This window comes from Haemaphysalis longicornis, unplaced genomic scaffold (assembly GCF_048455015.1).
Source record: "Haemaphysalis longicornis isolate Haplotype H1 unplaced genomic scaffold, Haemaphysalis longicornis Haplotype H1 scaffold_6, whole genome shotgun sequence".
Classification (NCBI taxonomy): Eukaryota; Metazoa; Arthropoda; class Arachnida; order Ixodida; family Ixodidae; genus Haemaphysalis; species Haemaphysalis longicornis.
Window position 1 is genome coordinate 46,043,384 of NW_027526407.1, and position 20,452 is coordinate 46,063,835.

Consider the following 20,452-nt stretch of genomic DNA (forward strand, 5'->3'; position numbering starts at 1 on the left):
CGAGTTTAACAGAGCGGATGTCGAGCGGCTAATTGATTGATCGGATTTTTTACTGATAACTGTTTGAATGTTTCAGTATTCTTTTACTGCAAGAAAGGAGAAAACCCGCCCAATCACTTGGTCACCAATACTGGCAGGTAAATCACTCATCCTAACGACACTTACTACCCTGAAAACAACTACAAAAATAAATTAATAAATATGGTGCTAGCGTTATGTATTGATTGTCAGTGAAGACCAGTCATCCTTGGAAAATTTTGGTGGCGTGGCTTCTTCTTCGTCGTCTTCGTCGTCGTCGTCGTCGTCGTCATCATCATCATCATCATCATCATCATCATGACGATAAGCAAACGGCAACAGCGACCACTGCTATACTGCATGGTTTGCTGTGGATTCTTGCACTGGCCGTTTCTTCACTACTAACCGTTTCTCATTTGCATCTGTTAACGCACTAGCGGTAGCGTGCACTCGGTTTCATAAACACTGCAATAATGTCCTAGCTCGGAGTCACTGGGAAGCACCAAGTACGTGCGAGCTTGGTTCTTTAGTAGTGCTTTGCGCGCACAAAGTTTTCGCGTCGTTTGATATAGGGCTGTGCGTGGCACTACAGAAGGAACGATGGGCTTTCAGCGACGATAAATCCCCTTCTAACCCGAAAGGAATAAACGAGACCACGAAATCGTTTTCGCGGAACAATAGCCCGTCTAAAGGACTTGGCGCGCTGCCACTCGAAAAATGGAAATTGAGGGCATTGTGGAAGCCCTCTCTACTAGCCCCCAAGACGCTGAAAGTTGGCCGAGTTAGTTCGAAGGACTTTCTAGAAAAAACGCTGGACCCGCAGTCTTTATCTCGGTGGGCACGAGCTCCATGCGTTGCGGAGGCAGATAACATATTTCTGGGCAGTGTTGCGTGTATTTGGGTGGACGAAACTTTGTTCGAGAAACTTGGTTCCCTTGTCTACGCCTTACTTAACTCCGTTCCACGCATCGCGTAAAACTTGTGGAAAGGAATGAGCCATTTTCCGTGGTAAACCGATTGGGAAATTATATCGGGAAAATTCTATCGGGAGAAGAAGCCGCGCTGCGTTTTCAGCGGCGAATGAATCGTCGCAGTGCACACAGCGTAGAAATTATGCTATAAGAGAACGCGGTAACGGGCACGCAGTTATCTGAGAACAGATATGTTATCACAAGGACGCATACGCACCGAAATTTTCTTTGGAGTTAGACGCACACACGCACGCACGCACACACACGCAGACACGCACGCAGACATACCTGCAGATAAGAAACAAAACTTCTGAAAGTCCAATGCTAAGATTTCGAAAAGCCGACTTCTCTCTCTCTCTCTCTCTCTCTCTCTCTCTCTCTCTCTCTCTCTCTATATATATATATATATATATATATATATATATATATATATATATATATATATATATATATATATATATATATATATATGCGCTCCGATCAAGACTGTGGTCCTCCAGTCGAAACGTCAGTAAACCTTTTTGTTTTTGTTTTTTGAGACGCGCATCGGACTATACTTTTCAATATATATATATATGTATATATATATATATATATATATATATATATATATATATATATATGCACATGCTCTTTCAAAAGTTTTTTTTTCTGGGTGTATGTGTGCGTGTGTGTGTCGAGTTAAATGACGTCGGTCAACTTTCGTTAGGAGTCTGTGATTTCGGTTTGTTTTTTAAAAAAAGCGCATGACGGATAACATTTCTAGCGTAGTTTAATAGTCGAAAGGCGACTTTTCAATCAAGGAAACAGTAATCGAAGCGCAACAGCTATGGGGCAATAAAGAACGGAACAGAGGCACTCCCTACCGATTAGTCGTTAGCAAGAAACCAGCGCCCGTCTTTTCTAGGCCTCATCCTGCGGCATGGTTTTATTTTTTCTCACTGCGCTTTCAAAGATAAGGCGGACGGCCTTTCGCACGAAATCGGTGACGCACGCGCGTGGGACAGCGCCGGGACCAACCCGAAACGTCCTTGGACGCGGCGGAGCGCTCGTGTGTACACGCGTACGTCCCCCTCCTTGCACTTCGTCGCGCCCAGCGAACCGGTCTGTCTGTCTCCTTCAGGCGTAGCCGTCTGGCGTGAAGAGAAAAAACAAGACTTCCCGTCTATTGCACAATCACTGTCGTGCCGCATCGGGGCCGTGTCGAGGCAACAAACGTCACTCTTGTCGCTGAAGAGCGACGCGCTTAATGACACAGCGAGCGACAGTTAATGGACTCTGTTTTGTAGCAGACTAATGGCGTCCGATGATCCACGTCTGGGAGAACAAGGTGCTGCCTTGATCGCTCCAATTTCTGGTCGCCTCTGCAAGCACCGAGACCGCTGAAATCAGGCATCGCACTCCTAATTACGAGATGTCTGCACAGCGATCCTATACGTTTGGAGTTGTACGTACGCCGCGTGGGCACTCGTCGTGTTAGCGAGGCCGGTAATAGACGAGCCATGTTTCGTTTCCCCCTCTATTTTGGTCCTTTCCCTACCAAAAAGTGAAGTGATGGATGAAGTGAAGAAGTCAAGGTTGCTGGTTAGAAGGAACCACCGCTGCCGAAGCAAGGGCAACTGCTTTTGGGACTGCACTTGAAGGCACAGTTATATGATTCGGAATCCTCGTGTGCGTGCGTGCGTGCGTGCGTGCGTATGTATGTATGTATGTATGTATGTATGTATGTATGTATGTATGTATGTATGTATGTATGTATGTATGTATGTATGTATGTATGTATGTATGTATGTATGTATGTATGTATGTATGTATGTATGTATGTATGTATGTATGTATGTATGTATGTATGTATGTATGTATGTATTGTCGGTATGTATGTATGTATGTATGTTGAATTGTCGGTAGAACGCAGTCCTTGTGATAGGAAACTGACCGACTGCCTCCTCTTTAAGCGGTATTTTGTCAAAACTGGGAGTGGATCGGCTTTAGTTTTTCGAATGAATTTATGCGATGCTTGTGCACCTCCTATGTGAGCTCTGTGTGTGTACGTCTCATGGCTGTTTCTTTGTCGTGTTTCATATTTTCGATTGAGTTCTTTTTTTTAAATTTGGGGCTTTGACTCGTCGAAGGTATACACTTGGACTATGAGGCGCGCCGTAGCGAAGATATTCGGATTAATATTGGCCACCCGGAGATGTCGAACGTGCGCCGAAATCTCGCCTCGCGGGCGCTTTCGCGTTTCGCCTCCATCAGAGAAGCAGCGACGGCGGACGGAATCAAACCCGCTAACTTAGGCTGGCTGAGCATTTTGTGCTAGCGGCCTCTTTTGATTTTATCAATATTTCCTTTCATCTGAATTTTTGTTCAGGCTGTTAGGCATCATTTTAACAGAGAAGCTGTTTAGCAAATCGTCAGAGTTTGGTGTCCGCAGTCGCATATACCAAGAAAATGCCAAGGGCACGTGAGCGTGTGCATCCTGGCGACCGCGCAGAGTCCCTTGCGCACAAGCCAAGCAAAGCCACTTATAATAATAGTAATAGTTTATTTTTCATAAACTGTACAAGGTTATTGGGAAAGAAAGGGAAAAAGTTGCACATAATCAACTTACCTGGCCCTTAGGGAGATCGGCTAAGATTGCCACAAAAAGCTCCAGCGTTCGCCGTAATCTCGACAACACTTGCTCGGGACGAGAAAGACACGTCATAGCGTACGTTACTCCAAGGTGATGTCCAATGGTTATCACTTCCAAAAAAATGAAGGGAGCTCACACTTATTGCAACAATGATGGAGTAAACGTCGCTGCGGCTGCGAAGAATTCGCAAATCGGTTGCAATCGTGGACTTCAACCGTCGTGGTGGGCGTGAAGGTTGCGCACAGCTTCGCTACTTTCAAGCCTTGCGCGTTATTATGAGCTTCCTTCATTTTTTTATTAGCCGTTTCGCTTCGGCGACGATACACCTCAAAGCTTTCTATTTTTCCAAGTTCCCGGTCCGGTCATTGACCGTGAACGCCGAAATCGATACTGGCTGCTCGTGTCTCGCTCTCGTGGCGGGGTGCGTGGGAAGTGGGTGGGTCCCACCGGCACCTTTAATTGGTCCCCGTGTCTTCGTGCCGCTAAATCGCCAAGCTAAGACAGATCTCCGCTGCGAATATTTATTTATTTATTTATTTATTTATTTATTTATTTATTTAGTTAGTTAGTTAGTTATATACCTTAAGGCCTCGAGGGCATTACATAAGGAAGGTTTCATACAGTAATCAATGACAGCAGTAATTATTTTTTAACAAGACAATAAGAAGACAAGAAAACATGCCCAGGATGCACAGTCGGTCAACCAAAATAAACAAGAACGAACACAGGAAGGTTTTGACAAGTGAGCACATTGAAAAAGCTGCACATTATGTTATACAGCAGCAAAAAGGTGGCAGTGGCTAAGATTATCCATCACATTCAAGGAACGCAAATAATGCAGTATGGAAAGTTGATTGCCGTGTATGCGTTACAATGCTAGCAGGCAGAGCATTCCGCTCGTTTATCAACAAAACAAGAGGTGAGTATTGGTGTTTTTGTGTGCGAGAAAATATAGGTTCCATCTTATGATCAAGGTCGACGCGTGTGGAAATGTACGAAGCGGTGGGAATGAGCGTACGGCGGAACGTCTATTCAGCCCTTGTCTATATACGTCTATATACGTGTATATAGGTCTATATACGTCTATTCCGCCTTTGTTGCTCTGAATATAGCAATGTGCTCCGCGTGCGGTATACCATTTCTAAATCCTCTTTGCCACCTAGTCGGCACAGTAAACGTATACGCTGGGAGGGTTGTGCAATTTTACGGGAGCTCCCAAAGCGCGCGATAGCAGCGCGGAATAACGTCACGAGCACGTGCGACGCACGGTGAACGAGCAGTGGGTGTTTGATGTGAAAACGAAACTACCATAAAGACAGGAACTTTGTTTCTTTAACCGAACTGCTGCAGGGTAATCTGATTCCATGGACGTTTGAAGTGATGGCTCCGATCACAATGTACACAATCTGAATACAAATAACCAACATCAACATCATGATCATGATCATCTTCTTCTTCTTCTTCGTCATCGTCATAATCATAATCATCATCACACTTACAATAATCTTTATCGTCATCAACACCACCACCGTCATCATAGTAACCATCACAGCTTTCGTCGTCGCTGTGATCACAATCATTATACTTAACACTAAAGTCGCTATCATCGCCGCCGTAACCATCATCTTCATCATCCCGTTTGTGTCCACTGCATAAAGAATTCTTCCTATTCCATGTCCCTCCACCCGCTCCTCTCCTGCGCTGCCCTATAGACCATCCTTCACCTCTTAATTTTCTGGGTTCATCCTTCTCCCGGGACGCCGCCTGTGTGAAGTCCCGTCTCTTGGCAGCCACTTTGTTATCTGATGGTCCACCGCTTGTAAGTTGTTCTCCGCATTACAGGTCCAGCCAAGTTCACTTACCCATCGCCCAAGTCCACTGCTCTCGCTTAATACGTCTAGTGTAGCAAGAAAATACATAAAAACATTGGGCATCACTGAGTGACGCTGCAGCAAAAATTTGTTTATTCCGTGATGTCTCACTCTTGACATATTTGCTTTCCTACACGCTACAGACGCCTTGTTGTCGGACGGGTACGTATTCATTTCGATAGCTTTACCAGATGTCGCCGACTATATACACCATGTTGAAGACGATAGAACTACTGTGCGGGTATTTCTGTCTGTTTTGTGACTCTTTCCCTCCGACTGGACCCACTCTATAACTCTTCCTGCTGTAGCGTCTGTGGAGCAGGTCGTTAAATATTTAAGTGTTTCGTTTGGTGAAACCCCGGAATGCTCGCGAATGGTGGCGACGAAGTCGTGCGGACAGCTGTACCGCCAGTGTGTAGTTAAAAAAAAAGCAGTATTTTTGTACCAAAACCGTTTTTATTCGGGCTTCTATTGCTCGCTGGAAAAGCAGACATACACAATACTCTTAGCTATACCCCGCAAACAATCTCTGTTGAAAAAAGAAAGCAGCGATAATGCAAAAAAAGGTGGGAACGAAGCGAAGAGTCAATGAATCTTTGGGCGACAGGACGTTGGCGTAAAGGTCAGACTTTGACGAAACTTTGCGAACTGTGTCACTTGTTTGTACTTGTTTCTACATTGTGTATACTGGATAAGGCTGGTGAGCTGTTCGAGTTTTTATGTTGAAATATTGGCAACGAGACAAAAAAAGACAGCGATGAAGGAATTGTACAATACATTTCATCGCCGTATTGTACACTTTGTTCGTCGCCGTCTTTTTTCCGCATCATTGGCAAGTTTCTGTAACTCCCATCGTTTTTATGGCTATTTTAACACGAAAGTGTTTTATTCCCCCGTACATGAAGGTTTCGCTGACGTCATATCCGTCATGGAAATGGCTCCAGTACAACGAAGCGAGCGGCCTGTAAAGGGTACACCCCTGGACACATGGTGTTGCTGCGGGGAAGCAAGAGAGAGAGAGAGAGAGAGAGAGAGAGAGAGCTCTTTATTAGATGAAAGCAGAGAGGTTTGCCGGCATGTTCCCGCCTGCATGCTACTCTGCGGGGATGGGGAGAAGTGAGTAAAGGCCCTAAAAGAAGTAGGGCAGAAGAAAGAGGGGAAAAGAAGAGATTAAAAGAAAAAGTGAACACGAAGCTTTGCGTGGTGACTTAAAAGTCCACACGATCTCACACGTAAAGTTCTAAATTGTCTCTGCGAGGCCGATTCCGTGTAAATAGTCAAATAAAGCAACCAACACTTTTCTCTGGGACGATGGAGAGGGCCAGGGTCCAAGGAGACCTTTCAAAGATATAGATACGTTGTTGAGGCACTCAATCTTTTCTGCGAGGTGAGTTCTTTCTTGGATGTATGCCGGACACTCTAGAAGGACGTGCTCTACTGTTTCGGGCAATCCACAATTATCGCAATAGGGGTTTGCAGTTAGACCGAGGCGATGGCGGTAAGAGTTCGTGAGCGCTGCGTTGAGACGCAACCGGTGGTAAAGGGTTTCAAGCTTACGTGGGATCCGCTCTGGTAGCCTCATTCTGAGTCCAGGGTCTATATGGTGCAGGAAAGGGTGCCGAGTTTCAGGACAAGACCAGAGGCGGTTTCGCTCCGCTAAGGCAAGCTCCTTCGCTAGCGCCGCGGCCTCATGTTTTGTGAAAAAAAAATCTTTCTTACATTTCGCAGCTGTAGGCCTCTGCGAGCTGCCTCATCCGCTTTCTCGTTGCCGATAATGCCGCAATTTGCAGGCATCCACTGTAGGGTCACTCGGTGACCGGCGACGTAGGCGAGATGGTGCAGGTACGTTTTCGGGATTTATATTTTAACACGAAGGTTTTTTATGCCGGGATACACTAAGATTTCACTGACGTCATATTCGTCACGGAAATGACGCCAGTACACCTTTGTCAAAGCCACCCGCCAGCAGGACGTCGCTCGCCAAGCACACCCACAAGACGCCCGCCGACCCGCATATCATGCTCAGCTGCAGATTCCGCTGCACATTTCACTTTCGTGTTTTACCGATTCCTATGACACAGGAATCAACCACAGTTTTAAGTGCGAATGCACTTTATAAGCGACCCCAAACCATCCACCGCCGGCGGCGGCGGCGGCGGCGGCGTCCGCAGTGCTCCTCTATATTTAAAAAAAGAAACAGCATCCGGCGCCAGGTTTCGATCCGAGGACTTTGCGGCCGCAGCGCGACGCTCTACCGACCAAGCCACGGACGCGACGCTGATATCAGTGTTAGTGACGCGCCTTATATCTTTAACGCATTCAAACTACGTCGTCAGCGGCGTGCGTTGGCGACTCAGCGGCGTTATAGCGGCTTGATAACTGCGTGGTGTACACGTGATACTACAAACCCGATGGAAGAGATGGAAGAGAAGGCGGCGAGGCGGTGGGCTGCGGGGGCCGAGCGCAAGCGCCGCAAGCGGGCCGACAACCGTGCATTCGCACTTTCACATTCTCCCCCTCGGGGAAATGCGGGGGAATTTTTTTTATACTTTATTTCCTCTTGTGTCCTCATTTCAATCCCAATAACAAATATGGCAAAGTCCCGAATAACATCGTATCCCGTAAGACAATGCCGCTTGCCTACGCATACATAATGGTCCTAGTGGTGCCGCTGGAACGGCATAGCCGACCCCTATTTTTATCTGCGTAAGGGGTGGCGTCGTATCAAATGACGATGTCATCAATCAAGGGGCAGCAAGTTTTAATAGCAACATAACCTTTCGGCCATAATAAATAGGTTTGTGACATTGTTTTTGTCTCTTTCTTCAACTATAACTTCACGTTCAGTTGTCTTTCCACGCACGTCAATCTTTTGTAGAAAGGCTTAGCCATTCTGGCTTCAATTTTTGTAGTCCTACTTGCTAACGTCTTGAACATGAAGTGGCGGGGAGGGGACGTGGTGGATTAATCAATTTCGACGGAAGTGAAAGAAGATTGATAGCCTCCCTCGCCCCTTTCCTCCACCTCCTCTATTCCCTCCCCGTCAAGTTATGAGTTGCACGTGGTTACGATAACCGAAAAAATGGCCCCTTCTTTAAACTCTCAGTAGACTCAGCGAAGAAACCGGTCTGCCCGTGACACTTGATGCGTCCCACCTTCACCGAATATGTTAATTTTTTAATAACAGGTTATTGATAATGCCAATAATGCTATTAATGCTATTAAGACCTTGACAGCTATGTACAGCCTTTACAGAAATTTTATAGGCCAAGCCAAAAAGTTCTGGCCACAAAGAAATCAAAGCACAAGCTTAACGTTTAACGGGGACCAAAATATTTTATGGCAGTAAGAAAGAAAGGTGTCTTCTCTTCCTTTTTGGCCCAAAATGTTCCGGCCCCACTCGAAGGGTAACCTTGTGCTTAGACGTCTTTATCGCCTATGCAGTGTTGGCATGGCCTAGAAAGTTTTGACAAAGGCTGTGCCTGGATATTTTCATTGAAGACCGTTTATATTGCCCCTGAAGGCATGTCTTCTCAGTTGTGCATTATTGCATAGTACTGAAGCCTACTATACAGGGGTTCGACATGTACAGCATTTTTGTTCATAACATACAGTTTCTTACAAAATATACACTAGAGAGGAATCTGGCGCTAGCGTCTATGCGGCTCACAGCGAGGCCGTCTGTGTCGTCATGGGCCGCCATTATACCTTGCGCTCGTCTATAGTTTCATTATTGGCTTGATTTAAAACGTTTAAGTGGCTTGAAATTTAAATACAATGTCTCCAAAAAGCAAAAAAAGTGTGCGTAATTATATAACCCTAAAATTAAACACGCTGTTTTAAAGCCGAGGAAATTGAAAGGAAGGCGTATGCCTTTTACTGAGAGTCTGCCGGAACGGTTGGGACTACTGTTCTGCAGACCAAGCTGGTAGCTGACAATAATGTAAGAGTAAAGAAGACTAGTTCAAAACTCTTATTTTGCAAACGCTTCAAATAATAAATAGTTTGAAAAGCGCAGAAAATTTTTATGCGCGTATCTATGAAAACGTCACCTTCGAGGTGTTTCGTTCGTGTTTTCGTAACAGACCATTTGCTACAACTTTCGGGGCGACAAAATACCCGCTCAGTCAAGATGTCCGGGTGCTTTTATAGGGACCCTGCAACACGTTTTTCAACTTATTTCGAAATAATAAATGCTTGCAGAGCGTAGTCACCAAAAACACCCAGTACTTAGATTAGGGGGTCACAAAGTACCTCAGCCAAAAATTGCTGCTCTATGCCCATCAGATAACTTGTAAACTCGCTCAAAAGACTTTGCTGTCTTTCCCGTTCTTGACGTTCTTCTTCGGCTCGAATTAAGTCACTAGGGCCATGCAGCGGCTGTTGGCCGGTTTTCCTTCAGTTGCAGCAATGAACGCTTTTCGATGGCAACTTAAAAAAAGCCACAACAACAGAGCAGAAATGGAAGGCGTATCTGGTGCGACCAGCAAATCACGCAGTGCCGCTCCGGGCTCGCAATAACTATAACTTTCGCAGTGCTTCCAGACGCAAAGGAAAGAGTGAAAGCGCTTATCGAAAGTGTTGCACGGTCCCTTTAACATATGTACTGCGACTGCAAAATACCGAGAGCGCACTCTCCCTAGCACAAACTAATGGGTTTACATTGTGGGTTTGTAACTGTGTTAATATGTATATCGATAGTCGCTCGCCGGAACTATTCCTCCGACTTGCTTACAATAAAGCAAGCTGTCTTAGCCTGAACTACGGCGCGAATTTCGAATTTGTAAGCAAAGCGAGTTTCGTCGAATTCGGCGGGAGCGGCTACCTGGTAGACAGCAATGCAGAGTGAAGAAAGCAAACCCACGAAGACGCTTAAGAATCCGATAGACATGCCAAGCCAGCAGCTGTGGTCTTCTCATAAGACCATAACCGCCTCACGCTGACGTGGATTCCCGGGCGCAGATTCCTCTGTAATATACGTACTAAGAAACTCTGATTTAATACAAGGTCCTACTTTCAAATAAGACTTCTAATATAGTCCCGGTAAATACCGTCTTCCCAAGAAAACGTTTGTGCATGATAGCGAAGCCGACTTTGGTGGTGCTCGGCCCCAAACACTTTGTAAGAACACATTTTGTCTTTTGGAGATATTCAATAAACGGTTCCAGGCCTTTCGTACCTTGGGGCCGCACTGCTTATATTGCGCATGAAGAATGTCTTCTCAGCAACGCATGTGTGTGTTGTGGTGAAGATGAAGGGGACTGGCGTATAACAAAGCCGGTTAAAGGGACCCTGCAACTTTTTAAAAACTTTTTTTCTAAATCTTAAATGCTTTCAGAACGTAGTCAACAAACACATTTGATACTTAGATTAGGCGGTCGCAAAGTACCTCAGCAACTAATTTCTGCTCTATGCCTATCAGATAACTTATAAACTTGCTCAAGAAAATTTGCTCTCTTTCCCGGTCTTTGCGTTCTTCGAGCGCTCGAATTACGTCATTATTACAGCGATAGCGGCCGGCTTTCAGTGGCACCAATGAACGCATTAGATAGCCACTTAAAAAAAACAAAGCTACAAAATCAAAGCAGAAACGGAAGATAGATTTGCTGCTACAAGCAAATCAAGCAGGGCTGATCCGTGCTTACGATAAGTTAACTATACCTTCCACAGTGCTTCCAGACAATGCTTTCACTCTTTTTTTGGAAGGGTGAAAGCGCTTCCAAACGCTTCCCCTCTTCCAAAGAAAGAGTGAAAGCGTTTATTGGAAGTGTTGCAGATTCCATTTAAAGGGACCCGCAACACTTTCGATAAGCGCTGTCACTCTTTCCTTCGCGTCTGGAAGCACTGCGAAAGCTACAGTTATCGCCAGCACGGAGCGGCACTGCGTGATTTGCTCGTCGCACCAGATACACCGCCTGTTTCTGCTTTGTTTTTGGGGCTGTATTTCTAAAGTTGCTATTGAAAAGCGTTCGTTGCTGCAACTAAAGGAAAACCGGCCGCTACATCGCCTCAGTGACGTAATTCGGGCCGTCGAAGAACGTCAAGACCGGGAAAGAGAAAAATCTTTTGAGCGAGTTTACAAGTTATCTGGTGGGCACAGAGCAGTAAATGGAGAGTTTTAGCTGACCGTTTTTCACGGTCCGCTCCGCTCCGCTGCGATAGCAAGCGGGAGCGCCATTGCGCGTGCGTGCCGCGCTTGGCCGCGAACGGCATTGGCTCCGGTTGCGCTCAGCGTGCCGCTGATACCGGAGCGGTCCGTTCTATTTTTGGCTGAGGTACTTTGCGACCCCATAATATAAGAACTGGGTGTGTTGGGTGACTGCTTTCCGCGAGCATTTCAGATTTCAAAGAAAGTTGAAAAAAGTGTAACAGGGTACCTTTACGTATTTATTCAACGGTTTCCACGTGGTAGTCTCCGCAATTATTTAAAAACTATTTTCAGGCTCCCTAATTTTCAGCGAGATGCCATCGCCAGAAATGTACCCTTTCCTCTCGGCAAATGTGCACGCATACTTTGCAAAAGCCGGACTTCTCAAATCAGCTCCGAGCTTCCACTGATAAAGCATCCGCGTCAACTGAAGCAGGCGGACATTGCAGAGTTTACCTTGCAGCTGTGACTCAGTCCTCGGAGAGCGTAGTGCACACTCTGTGCCTATGCGCGGGTGGCTTGGCTTCGACCCAGCGACCCGTAGCTGAGTCACGATCGTCGTTTAGCCGGGAGAGGTGTTCGGGGGCAGCGGACGCGGGGTTGCACCTGGCGTTAAACGAGCGCGTTTGCGGTACACGTCGCGCGGCGGAGGCTCCTCCAGGGCGAGGTCTTGTACATCGCAGGAGTTGGCCTGCGTACGTGCGAATGCATATCCGCAGCCGGTCGGCGAGATACGTGACGCCACGTGTGAGCCGTTCCCGTTTCCCGTGTGATCCATTGGCTGAGCGGGGCTTTTTCTGGGACAGGGTGCTTTCACGTGTGTGTGTGTGTGTGTGTGTGTGTGTGTGTGTGCGTGTGCGCGTGTGCGTGTGTGTGTTTGTGCCTGGGTGTGCTTCTGTGCGTGCGTGTGTGTTTGTGTTGGTGTGAATATATCGCTGAAAGCAGGGGCTTTCGTTTGAGTTGGTGGGAGGTGTTATCTTTGGTGTGTCTCGCTGGAAGAAGTGTGCTCTAGTTTGTGTAGGTGGGAGTGCTTTCACTAGGGTGTATCGCAGAGAGCAGGGCGCTTTCATTTGAGGGTAGGTTTAGCTGGAAGGTGATTTCATTTGTGTTGGTGGGAGTGCTTTCATTGGTGTCTATTGCTTGGGGTAGGGTGCTTTCGTTTGGGTGGGTAGAAGTGCCTTCGCTGATGTGTACCTCAGGGAGCAGGGTGCTTTCATTTGAAAGGGGTGGGGGTGCTTTGCTTTGTGTGTACCGTTGGAAGCACAGTGCTTGTATTTGTGTGCGCGCGAGTGCTTATATTTGTGTTTGTCTCTGGCTGGAAGGGGATTTCATTTTTGTGGGTAGGAGGGCTGTGGAGCAGTCTGCCATTGGCGTAGCAACGAAAAGGGGCTTCGAGAAGTTACCCCTCCCTTTCCGAAATTCTTAGAAACCTATGATCATATGCCTGTATGCGTCTGTATCGTCCCGTTGCGAAATTATGAAATAACACTTAAATTTTTATAAATGTTTTCCGAAGTAAAATCCTCGTTACCCCGGACTGGGCCACTGTGTCATGTTCTTACATTCTAAGGCACAAACCCATGCTGGGTACCGTGCCATGCATACCAACCAGTTGCGATGCAGACCTGGCGGTCATCTGGTGTTAAGTGTAAACTGTTTCGAGTCACCTGGTGGGAAAAAAAGGAAACACTTCTCCCCAATACATGGCGCGCATACCAGGCATGGGTAGGATTGGTCAAGAATGAATAAACGTTACGCCCGCCACGCAAGGGCTGCCGGTGTCCTTACTTGCGTGCTGGCTTGGTCTGAAACACTTGCGGTTTTGACCACCCTTGACGAGCGTACTGTTGTCTGACGTTGTCTTGAACGGACATGTCCTGTGAATGCCCCCTGTGTTCGCGTTTTCTTTTGCGGAACATCACGTCCACTCTCGCCGAGGCGGGCATGCCCAATCTGCTTTTATTTCCTGGGTTCTCCTTTTCTGGGGTTTTTAGCCCCTTATCACCTACCATACCAAGTAGCCTGGCAGTGTTTGCACATGCGGGCCAGCTTCGCCTGTTTTTATTTCTTCAAAAAAGCCACGCACGGGTGAACATAATAGTGTAACTAACGGTTCGACCTAACCCCGGTCGAAACGGTATTTGAATTATTGTCACAGGTGCACCCAGCTTCATTTACTGCTTTACAAGACGTTCCATGCAGCAAAATTTATTTGTAGCGAGAGATAAAAAGAGCAATCATGTTGTGTTTTAGAAGAGAGATTTGGGATACAGTTCGGAAACTGTCTTATGCCCGTTCCACACGTACATGAAAAATGACAAGTGCTTAATGATTTAAATTTTAATGCCATTAACTCGCTGCTATACGCAAAAATCTAATGCTAGTCGTTCTAATGCATTCTTGCTTTAAGGAGTTCCGCACAACTCATTCGCTTTCACGAACGCCTTAAATCTGCTTACTCTCGAACGCGATGGGCGCTAAATAAAACCAAGGAAACTATCGGCAGCAGATATTGGCACGGAAGTGTCGCTGAGCTTAGAAATAATACTTTTGTGCCCTCTTCGTGGCGGAGTTCGGAAAATATGAAGTTCCCTAAAATAGCGGCAAAAGGCAAAACATCGTGTTTCTCGTCGTTTTCAATTTTTCGGATTTGGCTACCGCTGGCACGCGACGGCAGCCGCCGAAGGCACTTTTAGAAACGACTCACACAGTTTTTTAGAGAACAGTATTTGTCAAAACGTTTTCTTTCACGCAAAATTTTTTTAACCCTTGTAAGACGTTTTTCTGTAGGCTAGAATGTTTAAAATATGAGTGCATTTCTCTTATTGGTCATTATCACCATCATGCCTAACTCATTTAATCGCTTTGCGCTTTCGTGTGTAGCACGGCCAGACCAAGTAACGTCATTCGGTATCTTAAGACCTTTTAAAGGGGCCATGAAGACAAAATACAAGTTTGGTTCATTAGAAAGACGGCTCTGTCGTGATAACAGTGATACCGATTTAATCGCAAACTTCGGAAAAATAACGGAGATATTAAAGAAAACGTGTGGAGGAGTGGCGACTCGCTAGCCAGTTTCCGGCAACTTTTCTATGACGTCACAGAATCTTGTTTGGGCGATTGACGGCGGCCGAACTCATCAATCGCCAAGACACATGACTGGACGATTGTAGTGGGCCACTAGTTCCGTTTGATCGAATCACTTGAATGCTAACCTGAAGTTAAGACACTGAAAATTATGTTTTTAGTGATCGCCCATATGACGTCACTCGTGCCGATAACACGTCACAGTGGCGCGAAATTTGAAAGTTCTGATGTTTGTCTTGCGTTCTTATCGGTTCAAAAAAATTCTCCCGCATTTCCCCGAGGGGGAGAATGTGAAAGTGCGAATGCACGGTTGTCGGCCCGCTTGCGGCGCTTGCGCTCGGCCCCCGCAGCCCACCGCCTCGCCGCCTTCTCTTCCATCTCTTCCATCGGGTTTGTAGTATCACGTGTACACCACGCAGTTATCAAGCCGCTATAACGCCGCTGAGTCGCCAACGCACGCCGCTGACGACGTAGTTTGAATGCGTTAAAGATATAAGGCGCGTTACTCACACTGATATCAGCGTGGCGTCCGTGGCTTCGTTATTTGCGTGAAGTTGTCCAAGCGGCTCAATTTTTGTGCGCACGATTTTCCATGGAATACTTGTGCAATGTACAGAAGAAAAAGTTGTATAGAGATCTCCTTGATGTTTGTTTGCCAGTTCCACTGTATAGAACGTTGTACCGTGCAGGAACTGGCCAAGATGTACTGAAACGGGTCAAAGCAATGGCGGTTCCACCTGGTGTCAAATCCTTTTTCTTTAAATTGCACGCCGGTGTTTTACCTGTGAAAGCGTGGATGCAGGAGAAGGGCCTATTTGTCCCGTGGGGTGTGGACTGTACCCTGTGTAAGAAGCCCGAAACAATCGAACATGTGTTCCTGGATTGCTGGGACGCGGTCTTTCTTTGGGACGTGCTACAGCGTACCCTGAAAAAGGATTTCCCTCTTGATTGTCACGGTATACGGTTCCTGTGTGTAGAAGACTGTAATGGTGTACCTTATGATTTGTTAATGCTTTTGGTCTTGCACGGCATATGGAGGTCTCGCATGGCTTTCCGCAACAGTGATATTGATGCCAGGCCAGCGAGGCAGTACTTCTGCGAGAACGTCAGACGGATAGTAGAAGTGTGGAAGGTCCAGCCGTGTGTACCGGACTGGATTTTGGAGGTGGAAAAAGTATTGAACATGCCGCGTTTTTAATTTGAGCTACGCTAGCGACCATAGCGTTAGCGGTTTTACCCTTGTTGTTCATGCCTTTTTGTTTTAGTTGATGTCCAAACCCGGCAATAAAGAAAAAAAAAAAAAAAGGCGTCCGTGGCTTCGTCGGTAGAGCGTCGCGCTGCGGCCGCAAAGTCCTCGGATCAAAACCTGGCGCCGGATGCTGTTTCTTTTTTAAATATAGAGGAGCACTGCGGACGCCGCCGCCGCCGCCGCCGGCGGTGGATGGTTTGGGGTCGCTTATAAAGTGCATTCGCACTTAAAACGTTTTTCGTGGCCGGAATGGAGCTGAGGGAGGTACTGAATCCTAACTATTTCAAGTTGACCAAAGTTTTATTTTGTCTTCATGGAGCCTTTAACACTTAATTTCATTTTTCGTGTACGTGTGGCACGGGTATTAACTTTCATGCGTGCCTACAGTGGCTTGAAGTGACTGACGCTAACAGCAGCGGCAAAACGTCGTAGCCAACGAATGGAAGGCTCCAAAACTTCTAAGCGGGCTTATCGCAAGCCTCGCCTGTCAGTTACTTCGTACAAGCGGAGGGTATTGATTTCCAATACGCTTCAGGTATCGGACTGCAGACGGCGCGTTACCAACGTTAGAGGCATGCCGGGTCGCACGGACAACGCAAACGATGAGGCAAGTAGCGGTAAAAAAAGCAGCGTCTCAATTCGCCCCAGGCTCTAAGTACCTACTGAACTGCGTACTGACGTCAGAAATAAAAGAAAATTTAAAATAGCCCTGGCGGTATCTCAAACCCGTGAGATGTAAAGAAAGGGGTCCCCTCCTCAAGGAGCATGCCGAGCTCGCAACTGCTCCTTCGCTCGACGATCGAAACGCAATTTAGGTTTGAAGTGTCGTTGGCGTCGTTTCTTGATTTGGTTCCTTTGTTTTTCCAAAGCGCTGACATTAGACGGCGAGAATTGAGGGGATGGTGGTTGCTGGCTTATCGGGCTCTATAGTCGTGTTCAAGAAGTGCGGAGGTGCTTTCGCGCGAGTCGCTGGCTGATATTTTTTTCACAGTGCTTTTAAACTTGCATCCTCCAGGGATCGATACTGCCTTGTTCGTTTTATTTTTATCGACTTTACCTCTCTTTGTTCTGTTTCATCAAGCGCTAGTTTTATTTGAGGGGCGGTGTATTTTTTGTAGTGCTTGGTAATGTATACAACGAAAAGTGTGATACAAGGACCGACATAGAGACCGAAGACTCAAAAAGGGTGCTATGGTATAAAACTACACGAGAGTACGGAAGAGGCTTCTGAGGTTTTCAGAAAACCTTTCGGTATTTCTCATGCCTTTGGGCTCTCCCATTTCTTTTTACGCCTAAAGTCTGCACCTTGAAAGAATACAAATAAATGGTATGTGCTTTTGTAGTATTATTGCGTGTTGATATTCTTGTAGATAACAGGACGGGCCAGCATTCAAGTACGCGTAAAATTTGTCTAAAGGAATTATTTGGTGTTCTAATCACTCTTGACGCCATGTGCCCGTGTGTGTAGTTTTTATTGTTAATTTCAACTCTGTATGTGCTCTCGCCTCGTTTGTCAGGGAAATTCTTAATCGAGATTGCAATCGGCGACGACGAGGGCGCGTTGTTCTGGGTCCTGTTGCAATTTACTAATGGCATGTATTGTCGAAAACTCTTCAGTATACAACAAAATAAAATGTGCTATCGTCGCACAAATTTGCCAGAAATTGGATTTAATTGGCTAATATCGAAGGCGCTCAACGTAAACTCGTGGGCCGTGTAAATAACTTTGTCACGCCACGCTTACAGAATTCATAAACTGCTGACTCGACAGCAGTAAGTTTTTTCTTAGCCGTGCACACCCTTTGTGAAATTTTCACCTTTACGAAGGACTGACAGGAAATATGACCAGCGCTCGAAAATGTTTCCGAGTGTCATATATTCATCAAGAAGGCGCCCTAAGCGAACATTTAAGAAGGCTGGTTCCTATCTTTCTAGAATTTTTTTTTTGCTGAGGTTATTCTGAGAGGCGAAAAGAATCCCCTAATAACTGCGCAAAAGGGGGGGGGGGGGTTTAAGTGGGTATCTTATTTTAATGGGTTTCTATACTTCGAGCTGTTGGAGTGAAGAGCAGGGCTTACGTATCTGAGAAGATTGCCTTAGTAGGCACAAGGCTTAACGCAGTAGTCGTCTTTCATTCTCCCGTGAAAGGAGACGTGTTCGCAGGATTACGCGCGTCATGCATTTTAAATCTTACTCGTTCCGGAATTTTTTTTTTCTCTTGGCATGTGGCGTTCTTTGTGAGCTGACGAAATTCTCTGCTGGCAGCTTCATCGTGCCGCAGGAACTAATTTTCTGCTCGGAATGTTGAAATTCAGTATTTATTAGTCTGCTGAACGAAGCGTGCACGGACCTCTTAGACGGCGTTTGTTGGGTATTACGTTTATATTGTATTGCCAGGCCAATAGGTAGATTCGTAAGTTCGACTCGGAATAGGCAGCTAACGCTTGCATGGCGGTTGCAAGTTCAGTGAAAGACTGGTAATTTCAAAATGGCGGCGAGAAGACGCCTGCTACTTTATTGGTAATTTTACTGCGTTCAGATCAGTCACAACCATTTTTTTGATAGTTCGCAGCTGAACGAGGTGGTACATTTTTGTACGAAACACTGAAGTGCAGCCTTTCTTCCAGGAAATAACTGCGTAAGATTAGGATTTTGGAAGTGCAGACATGCATGTACTTACTGCATGATATGTCACTCAAATTGCTGTTTACGAATGTGCTTACTCTACCACTTCTCTGGTTTGAGACGGTTATACATATTCTTAGCTGAAAGCGTTTACCGCTGTCGTGTCTGTCTGCGGAACACACTCGAGAGTCCAGCTTGCCTTCCGTGTCCGTGGTGCATTTTTATCCAGTAGCTGATGTTTATTAAGACCATCTCTGTAAAACCATGCTCAGGATTGTAAAGCTCTGGGAAAAATGTGGGCCATACACTGCTAACTCGTTTTTTAAGTATCACCATCATCATCATCATCACAATTTATTTTTTTTTTGGGGGGGGGCGCCAATTTCGCCGAAACACATTGGTGGTGACCCTTCATGTTTACCGGGAAGAAGCTTTGTTTTTTTTTTTTTTTTGCAGCAAGCGTTGTAGTTAGTAGCTGCGCCATGTATGAACATTTGGTCTCTTTTTTTTGCCTGCTCAAAGCAGCTCTGAGCAGCTCCAAGCAGCTCCGTATTTTATTTGCCCATAGAACGTCTACCGCGGGAGCAGTTGTGGGCTGCTTGGAGCTGCTCAGAGCTGCCCTAAGCAGGCAAAAAAAAAGAGACCTATTCTCAGCCATGGAAACTACCGCGCTTAATAGAGATCTTTTTTAATTTCACAAAAGCTCGATTTTTTTTTCACTACAGCCGAACACATTGCCAGAACGGACAAACGATTCGGATCGATTCTGCTTAGCTTTAAACAGCAAGAGAAAAACAAATAGTCCAGGCGGCGCAGTTTCGGATGCAATGGTCGCAAATATCGTCGTTCCTCCAATTTATTCGGGAATCCGGAGTGTATTTGTCATTTTATAGATTTCCGGGCTTGGATACAAGGTCCACATCATGGCCCCTGCTATGATTGGTTTAGGAATCCCACGTGTATCTGTACATATATTTGATGGCGCAGCCTTTTGGCCCCCGGTACCTGGGTTTCGCGGCGCCGGTGGCGGCGTCCGCCACCTCCGTGTAACCGATTGAGCGAACGTAACAGAAAGAAAACAGAGAGGAGCGTAGGCACAAGTGTGGTGGCGAGGGTGGCACGCGCGGCTATGGCGTAACCTCTCTCCCCGCCTTCCCCTCACACTTTCGCCATGTGTCGCCGCTGGGGAGCTCCCTCCTTCTCGCACTTTCCCCAGACGCTGCTCCGTTCTGCGCTCATCCAAACCACGTGACATTTGCGCGGGAGGTTTAAACACGATTTGCAGCAACTTTCTTCGAGCCGGCGACGCGCTTTGAGATAATGGCAGAGTAGCGCGCGCCGCCGTGCGTTCGCTGATAACGCGATCGCTTCCTGAGACGCAGCAGGTATGCACCGTGACCGAGAAGACTGCAGTTCGCGCGGCGCACAAATTTCGCTTTAGCGAGTATAGTTATCGTCAGTGGTTTTTATTATGCTAGATAGAAAGCGAAGAAGCTAGTGTGCGCATACGCACTAGGGTGCACGAAGCAGCTTCGCGCACATTTTTTGGCTGTTCACAGGGAACGTTTAATGGAAGAAACTAGCGGATACTAGGGACGACACCTTTACCCACGATCCTCCGCAAAGTTTCACCCAACAAACGCGCTCGTCTAAACGGTGTCCCCTTGTCATTTCGATTGTAATCGACCGGCTTCTACATTGTTATGAAGGCTGGTTGTATCACTTGAGCGATGATGAAGAAACCGATGGCGGGGACGCGTTATGGGATGCACTTCGTAGATTTTTTCATCTGGGCAGTGAAAAGGTATATCTCTCAGAAACCACTCAACGTCGTTAACTCACCTCCAT

The 20,452-nt window shown here is 46.5% G+C and overlaps 1 protein-coding gene across 2 annotated transcripts in view; it reads left to right on the forward strand.

Moving 5' to 3' along the window:
* Inae (inactivation no afterpotential E) overlaps positions 1-20,452 on the forward strand; it is a 151,525-nt gene that overhangs the window by 28,128 nt on the left and 102,945 nt on the right. The gene's annotated exons all lie outside the window — the stretch shown is intronic.